The sequence below is a fragment of the Equus przewalskii genome, unplaced genomic scaffold, assembly GCF_037783145.1.
Source record: "Equus przewalskii isolate Varuska unplaced genomic scaffold, EquPr2 ChrUn-12, whole genome shotgun sequence".
NCBI classification, from domain to species: Eukaryota; Metazoa; Chordata; class Mammalia; order Perissodactyla; family Equidae; genus Equus; species Equus przewalskii.
In genome coordinates, this window is record NW_027228749.1 from 484,560 (window position 1) to 493,283 (window position 8,724).

General features: G+C 55.6%; 1 long non-coding RNA gene and 2 other non-coding genes across 3 annotated transcripts; 1 reads left to right on the forward strand and 2 right to left on the reverse strand.

Moving 5' to 3' along the window:
- Positions 1 to 2,097: 2,097 nt before the first annotated feature.
- LOC103544238 (uncharacterized) lies at positions 2,098 to 6,254 on the reverse strand. Its single transcript, XR_543105.2, has 4 exons — positions 5,974 to 6,254; positions 5,410 to 5,474; positions 2,898 to 3,171; positions 2,098 to 2,430 (listed from the first exon to the last, which is right to left on the reverse strand). It is a non-coding gene; the product is annotated as an uncharacterized lncRNA (long non-coding RNA).
- On the forward strand, positions 4,408 to 4,571 carry LOC139081531 (U1 spliceosomal RNA). The gene has a single exon (XR_011536682.1). It is a non-coding gene; the product is annotated as a U1 spliceosomal RNA (small nuclear RNA).
- A 1,538-nt stretch (positions 6,255 to 7,792) lies between the features above and the next one.
- On the reverse strand, positions 7,793 to 7,864 carry TRNAQ-CUG (transfer RNA glutamine (anticodon CUG)). The gene has a single exon. It is a non-coding gene; the product is annotated as a tRNA-Gln (tRNA).
- Between the last annotated feature and the right edge of the window lie 860 nt (positions 7,865 to 8,724).

Here is an 8,724-nt window from a genome sequence, read left to right on the forward strand (position 1 = left end):
TAAAAATATGAGACTAAAGGCAGTCGAGAATTGAGGCTTACGTGTCATCTACAGCTAAGGAACAGGATAGGGGGCCTGGGGCTTCAAAGGAGAGGAGCGTCATTCAGAGGACAATAAGAGCACATGTTTATTAATCAGTTGTTTGCCCTGCCATACAGATAAGTCTTTCAGATAAAACAGTTCTCTCTGGTAATAGCTCTCTTTCTGGTACAGGCCCCTATTTAAATTCTTTTAGGCAGTTAAGGGAGAGGTAGGTTTCTCCTGAGTCTGCTGAGCAACAACTGCCTTCAGCTCAAAACAATCCACATGCCAGAGTGGCACATTTTAGAGTGGCACACTCTGCCCCTGTCGCCCAGAGAAGTCCCTAAAACATTTTCCATGTCTAATGCTGTGTTTTCAAGTTGTGCTTGCTTATAGGAGCTAAGGCAGAACACTGCCAGATGGCCAAACCGCAGAACCGGTCCAAACCAGAAAGGTCCAAGATAGTAATGGGGGGCCGGGAGCAAGAGGAAATGTGTGCAAAGGTGCTGTCTGCAAGTAGGGAAGATCTGCCCATGCCCCAAATGCCCCCGCCCTGAGTGATGATGCAGAGACCTCCTCTCCCTTCATACCCCATAAGAACCCTGCTCAGCTTCCCTTTGAGGAAAAGGTGTTTTAGAGCATGAACTCTGCCTCCTCCATTCATTAATCAATAAATAAAGTTTCTGCTCTGCTATTCCGAACCTGGTCTAGTTCTATTGGCAGCAGGGACTCCAAGTCACCAATCCCTTAGGGTTCGGTAACATTCCCTTTCAAGGGGCAGAGACAAGGGGAGAGGGAGTTCTCTGGTGTCTCTTACAAGGGCACGAATCCCATCATGAGTGCCCCACCTTCCAGACCTCATCTAATTCTGATCACCTCCCAAAGGCCCTATCTACAAATACTGTTACACTGGGGGAGGGGAGGGCCTCTGTATGAACGTTAGGGGGATACATTTGAGTCCATAGCAATGGGAAGTAGCCACCAGACCCAAGGAGACCTGCCATCTCAGGGAGGATCACTAGACAGGACCACGGTCTTTGGAGGAGGAATCTACGAGTGACACCAACCTGAGGCCTGGCAGGGAGGTTGCTGGGGGCTTTAAAAATGCCCTGGCTTCTCTCCCCTCCTCTCTGATCTCCTTGCACTGGCTGCACGCACCTGGATCCAGAGGACAAGGAAGACCAGGAAATGCTGGCTGTGGGGGTCAGCCTCAGGCACTCAGATCAGAGGAGAAAGGTAGAGAGGGAATCCGGAAGGGCAGAGAATATCCAGTACAAATGTAGTATGTGTAATACGACAGAGAGAACTTTCCAAAACGTGCAGCTGGTAACATAGGGAACACATGCAAGGAGAAGTGTTGAAAAGCAATTTTCAGGGAAAGGTAAAACCATGACTCGCATAGTTACAACGATGAACACATGTTAAAGGATGTATTTTACTCATAAGATAGAGGGTAGCAGACGGATGTTAAAAATCCGTCCAAAGGGAGAGTCAAAACAACACAAAGTAAAGTGCTTGGGAGTAAAGGACTACGGAGAGGAATTGCAAATGGAGACTGAACTCTTTCATTCTCTGGCTGGAGGAAGTAAATTATGATAACTGCCAGGAAGGACAAATTTACATATCCATCAGTAACCCACAATTTCCAAAGAATTACTAAAAAGCTCAAGGTCAATGTACAGAGCTAGAATCTGATAACCTGGAAGGATGTGCTGTAGCAGACGCTTACTTCTCCTTGGAAACAAATTTTTTTTTCTCCAGGAGACAACTTAACAACGACGACAACAACAACAACAAGACACCCTATAGTTTAACAGTCTCAGAGGTGATGAAACTATGAAACAAGAACTGGTTGCAAGAAAGAAAGGAACACTTAAGAGAAAAACATAACAGTTGGCTATTAAAGCCATAATAGTAGAAACAGGACAAAACAATTAGAGTTGGAGGATAACGTCAAGAGCGTTTCCCAGAAAGCAAAGCAAGAGCAAGGAAGTAAAAACAGGCATTCAGTTTGATGCCAAACCCCTTAATCTCAAGTTCGTGTGCACACTAAGCCAATCACTGAGACACCAGCGCTTGGAGATGGAGAAAGGTTTATTCGAATTGGCGGAGAAGGCGGGAGGATAGGTTCTCTCAAATCCACCTGAACGAGAGAAGAAAGCAGGGGGTTTTACAGAGCTAAGGGGCTTGGCAGGAGCAGTTTCTCAGGAGAAACCAAGGGGTCACGCGTGTTTCTTTCACTCCTGATAAGCCCTTGGGCAGTCTCACTTCTGGGCATCAACAGCAGCTGAGGGCCGGTTATCTGCTGAGTGGTGATCTCTGGTGATTGGTGATCGTAACTTCCTTGAAGGCATTCTCTTCCTTCTGTGAAACAAGCTCATAAATCCTTGTGAGCCTTGAGTCACCCCTCTGGTTAAACAAGAAAACGGCAAATTGACAAGACTGACTTCCTTTCAGCTAGGTCTGTGTTGGGGACAAGGTCGAAAGGTCACATTGACTATTGACGGTGACCCTCGGGTCCCCGGGTTCAAGTTCAGGAAAGTGGATGAGCCCAGGAGGTGCAAACATGAATAATGTCAACTGAAATAAAGAATCGTGATAAAAGTTACTTGAAAGAGTTCGTTCAATAACCAAAGGTGAGGACTCGAGCCTGGGAAACAGCTCAACAGAGCGTCCTGCAGGAACTGCTCTGACGGAGGTCTACAGATCTGAGCACAGTTTATGTGCCTTCTTACGAGGCCGTCCATAAGAGCAGAAAGGGGCTTACTCATGAACAGTCCTATACGCCAACAATCAAACGGCGAAACCCTCCCTCCGTGGCAGGGTACATCTGGTTTTTCTCTCGTTTATAAAGTAAGAATTTCTTGGTTACGTACCCTGGAATGCTGATGTCATCTATGTGGGGAGGGAGGCAAGTCCCAGGGTGGCGAGGTACCCCCCGAACCTAAAGACGTAGCGAGAGGGTATGAGAGCTGGGTACCCTTTCTCTCTTCTGGTTGCAGATCTTTTCTCGCTGGCGTCTTCCGTCACGAGGTGAAGGGTTGCAAGGTCATTCTGACACAGGCTTAAGATGACCTCCAAGGCCGCCTCGCTGTACAGCCTAGATTTTGCACTGACTCTAAGCCTATGCGGCTTGCTTGCCAGTTTTGCCTGTTAGACCGGGGAGAGGGGTCCTGATTAGTCGTTCACCATAACACGTGTCCCAGAAAGGGGATGGGGAAAAAAGCATCCAAAACGCTTTTGCACACCTAAAGATTGAAAGTAACCTGAATGAAATTTTCGATGGACGAAACTGAACTTTCAAGAACGGAACAGCTTTCGCTGGCAGTCGTGATGCTTAATGCGTTTCAATATGATTCAATATGATCCACAGATCAAGGCTGCCCCAGGGAGAGAAGCCCAAGGTGTCCTGGCCTACATGCCGATCTATAGGACCCAATGGATTTTACGGTGTGGATTAGGGTTGCCCCAGGGAGAGAAGCCCAGGGCATCCTGGCCTACATGCCCATCTCTATGACCAGATTCATATCTAAAGTTATAGACCACACAGTAACCAGACCCCATCTGCACTGAAACCATTTAATGACTTTTTACGTCATCTTTTCTTTGTGTGGTAGAAATAAGTCAGGTACCCATGCCTTATAAGTTTAGCCCCAACTCTCAACACACTGCAGCAGCTCTTCACTGCCCATGGGTCCTGTCCCTATGCCATTCCATACTATTCTCTGAATAAAAGAGCACTACTGCCAGACCTTGAGAGTCCAAGAAATCTTTCTTTCGACTCCTGGACTCACCGAGCCCGCATCAAATAGACACACACACACACACACACACACACACACACACACACACACGCGCTACATCACAAAGATAAGTGGATTTGAAAGGAACCGGTTTCCTCTGTAACGGGAAGCCATTACTTCCAGAAGGGCGCAGGGGTTGAGCCGACCGCCAGACAGGCGCTGGGCAGGGCTAGAGTTAGGAAGCCGCGCGCGCCGCCCCAACAGGTCGGAGTGGGAGGAAGGAGGGAGAGGCCGACGTGACTTCCCCCACCGGCCGCCGGTTCGCCGGCTGACCGGCTGGAGGTCGCGGGAGGAGGGAGGAGACGGTGGCGGCGGGGCGTGGGCTGGAGGGAAGGGCTGTTTGTCGTGACGTCACGGACAGGGCGGGACCCATGCAGATATGGCAGCGCAGGGGCTGCTGTGTCGTGATCTGCCGCTTAAACACAATATGCTCTCCCGTGGTGTGGGAGCGAGTCCAGGGCTGTTGCTTGAAACCGCGTGTGCGAGCGGTGTGGAAGGGCTAGGGAGGCTCGGGGAGCAAAGTGACCCTGTGTGTACAGTGCGAGGCGTCTGAGCGTGGGCCGGGGAGGGAGGTCGCGTTCTCATACTTACCTGGCAGGGGAGATACCATGATCACGAAGGTGGTTTTCCCAGGGCGAGGCTTATCCACTGCACTCCGGATGTGCTGACCCCTGCGATTTCCCCAAATGTGGGAAACTCGACTGCGTAATTTGTGGTAGCGGGGGACTGCGTTCGCACTTTCCCCTGGTTTTCGTCGCTGTCTGAAAAGCAGAAGGACGGAGGCTTCGGAGTTAAGTATCTGCGGTTTTCCGCTTTTTTTTCTCAGCAGCCTGCAGCGTTCTCCAGCGTCGTGGCGGCTTCGGAACAGGGCGTCTGCGTTTTGCTTAGCTGGGCGTAGGTGCTTGTTCTCTTGGTGTCCCAGCGCGGCCCGCTTCTCGGCGTCAGCGAGTCTCTGCTGCGTTGGCGCACAGGGACGGATAAGGTCTTGCTCCGCGCCCTACTCGACGCCGAAGCTTTCAGGAGAACGGCGCTGGGGCATCCTCCTGTGGGCGGCGAGGGCGTGTGCTCGCCCTTGTCATGGTCTGAGGTAGGAGCTGCCTACAACTGTTCCAGGTGTTGTCCCCGTTGAGTTGAAGGCATGACACGCTTGTTTTGTGTGGGGAAACGGCGCCGTCCTGGTGCCTGGGACATCTTGCACGTATAGGCCACGCAAGTCAGAACCGCAGTCGGACCTGAGTCTTGCCAGGATAGCCTGCCTGTCATCCTCCCAGGAATGGACGATAGGAAGTCTTGGGAGGAGCCGCGACCAGTTTCCCATGTGCCCAGCTACTGAGAGGCCGCAACTGCGCAGCCTTCCTACCCATCTCCTGCCCTTTCAATATCGACTCTTTCCTCAGACTTCGTTTCTTGAGTGTCAGCTGCCGTGCTTGATGTCTTGCTTCTGCACCTTACACCGTTGCTGGCCACTTCCCAAGACACCATCCCACCCATCCTCCCCACCCCAAAGCAGCCTCTTCCTATGTCGGCCTCCAGCTTCCTCTCCCCACCCCCCCCCCCACCTCTTCTCTCAGCCCTCTCTTCTTACCTCCACAGGCACACAGCAGGAGCGAGCTCTCAGCCTCCAGTTTGCACCTGCCATGCTTCAGTAGCCTGGAGAATTAGGAATCCTCCTTGATATCCCTTCTCCTTAAGTGGGAGTAGGAATCGTAAACAACACAACCTCCCCACTCCCACCCCCATGCCCACCCCACCGTCAGAAGTAACTTTAGTTTTTCCCCTGTCCCAAAGTGCCGGGATATTGTGAAACCGAGAACGAAGAAGTTGAAAAGACTCTTCCCTGGCCTAGAAGAAGAGAGAGAAAAACAAAACTTCGAGATAAGCTTTGCTAACTGCAGCTGTGCATACTCAGCATAATCAACTGTGGTTCGAAAACAACCAGGTCTTTCTGTCCCTCCTTAGTATGGCAGGGAGCTGTCTTTCCCGGAAAGTCAAGGTCCAGACATCAAGATTCTGCCTCACAAGCCCAAGCAGGCTGAAGATGAAAACTAACCAGAAAAGTCCAGACAGTTAGGGGAAGACAAATTCAGTCTTCAAGGCCAAACCCAGGCTGGTGGCCACCCACGCCCCCTCCCCTACCTAAAACCCCTACCTTTTTCCCTTCGAGGAGACGGATCTAAGTTTTCACTCTCATCTCCACGTCTGGCCGCCTTTGGATAATAAACCTCTTCTCTTGCCACAAGCCTGGCGTTCCAGCGACTGGCCCTCGTGTGCGGTGGCGAAACGATCCTGTGTCGGTGTTCGCTAACAACTGAACTACAATCCGGAAGAAAACCCCAGATCCGGTGTTGGGAGTCGTGGGCATTTGGCCGACCCCTTTCCCAGGACGTGTCTGTTCTCGTACCTCCCTCATCCTCGCTTCTGATCCCCAACGTCCTGGCGGACAGAAACTCCCCGGCCAAAGAGAAAAGGCGGGGACCGAGGCGGGGTGGACGATCGCGCCCCCTCGTGGCCGGCGCCCGCTCGGCCGCAGAAGCTACCGAGACCCGCGCCGGGCTGGCGGCGGCGGGGTGCGGGCGGGACACAAGGGCGCGTCCAAAGAAAACCGACTGAAAAGCACAGGATGCCGAGGGAGCGTTCAGGACGTTGAAAGCAGAGGTGGCACGTCCTACGGACGGATCCGGTTCGATGGACAAGAGCCGTGAACCTCTCTTCTCCCCGGCAGCGGGAGGTCTCCTTGCTCAAAAGGGGAATATCCGAACCAAGACCGAAGCCAACTCTCAGTGCCTTACTGACGGGAAAGCTTGGGTTTTTAGAGTGCCTAACGGACTTCCCCAGCCTTGAGGCCGTCAGCCCTGCTGTGCCCCGGAGCCCTGGTCGAGGAGCTTCTGAGCGAAAGGCGCCCGGAGGAGGACGCCGTCCGCAGCGCGGGAGGCCCGCGGTCGCCCCGCCCCGCGCGTGCCCACGGGGCGGGAGAGCTGGGGCGCGCCTCCGCCCGCTGCCGGCCTCGGGCGTCTTCTCCGCGGAGCCAGGGGGCGGCAGGACGCACGGGGAGCCCGCGGGCCCGCGCCTCGGAGCTGCCCGCGCTCGGCTCACCCGCGGCCCCGGAGGAGCCCGGGCCGGGGCGGCCGGCGCTCGGGGACCCCTGGTCTCCACCGACGCCGGGCTCCGCGGCCCGGAGTCCTGGTTCCGGCGCAGCTGGGGGCGGAGGGAGGAGACCCCCGGGGGTCGGGCTCCGAAGTCGAGTGTGACAGCGGCCTTGAGCGTCCCGCGGGGACTTAGGAGCTGGACGTTCTGACCGCAGCCTGAGTGCGTCAGACTTAGAACAAATGAACACTCTGAATGAAACGGGTCGTTTAAAGAAAAGACGGCGCCTCCAGGCCGGGTCTCGAAGCGTCGACCCCGAAACCCAGACACCCTGGCCGAGGGCCGCGCCGGCCGCCGCCTCCCTCCCCGCGTCTCCCGCGGACCCCTCTCTCTCCCACCAGGAGCCCGCGGGTCCGAAGACAAGACGGGCCGCGCGGGGGCCCCTCGTGGTGCGGGACGGAGCGGACGCCGCCTCTGCCTTTGGCCCCGAGGCCCGAGGGCGACCCTGCCGAGGGGCTGGCCCTGGCTCGGTCGCCGGGACCCTGGGCGGCGGGGCCGGGGCCTCCGAGGCGCCGCGACGGGCAGAGCTGCGCGGGGCCAGCGGGGGGCACCGCAGGCTGGGAGGGACCCCGCCACGCCGGCCCTGTCCGTGTGGACGCGCCCGCACAGAACCCGGTGTCCGGGACCCCGACTCCCGCGGAGGAGGCGGGAGAGCGCGGGGGACGCGGCGGCAGGAGCGGGAGGGGCGAGGGACCGGGAGCAGCGCGGGCCGAGGAGCTTCCTTTCCGGGGCCCCGCACCTTCCTCTGCGACAGCGGGGCGCGAGGGCGACACCGCACGCGGTTTGAAGAGTAAAAAGTGGCGTTCATCCTGAAGGGATGGGCAAGGTCCCACCGAGATTTGAACTCGGATCGCTGGATTCAGAGTCCAGAGTGCTCACCATTACACCATGGAACCCCCGCGGGAGCCGCGCCTTCCGCGCTCGCCAGAGCGGGCGGGTGAGTCCTCCCCGGGCGCCCGCGGCTCCCGCGCACACTCCCAAGGCTTCCCTTCCCGGGACAGTGGAGCTGCGTGCGTGGCCGTCCGCCTCGCTTTCTCTCTGCGCCCCCCTCCTTTGATTGACTTCTCCTCACTTCACTCGCACCTCGGAAAAGGAGGTGAGATCCACTCTTGGGCTTCGGGCCCGGGAAGAGGAGCCCTTGACGCCTCCCTCCTAAGCCGCCTATTCCGCCTCAGTTTACCAGAGTCTCCTGTCCTGAGGTGACATTTCTGCAAACAGTAGCCTTGCTTTCCTCTTCGTGGCCTTCTCACTTTTCCCATGGCCCAGAGAGGGCAGACGGTTGTCAGGGCGGGACTTGGGACTTCCTGGGTCCCTTGGCCGCGCAGCACCCAGCACGTCCCAAAGCCGCCACCGCCTCCTCCACGTCATATATATATACGACGGTGTGGCCGCAGTGGAGCGGGGTGGGGAGGCGGGGGAGCTTTCCTTTTCTTCTTCATGCACCTCTGGGGGATTTGTTGTGGTCGTTGTAATTCTTTCTTACAACAAACGCATAGTTGTTACATTCACGATACAGAGTTATCAACCGTGTTTAACGTTTATATCAAACACTCAGACCAACCAGACCATACTCGCCTGCGGTGACTCAAAATCAACCGCCCACCGTGGAGGCCACGAGGCAGGGCCCTGACAATTATACAGCCACAGACTCTCTTCTGAGAGCTTGGCCAAGTCAATTCCATCCCACCTTCTCAATATATCACGACCCGGAAACTGCACGGATTTAAAACATGTACACTATCAGGGCACCCAAGAG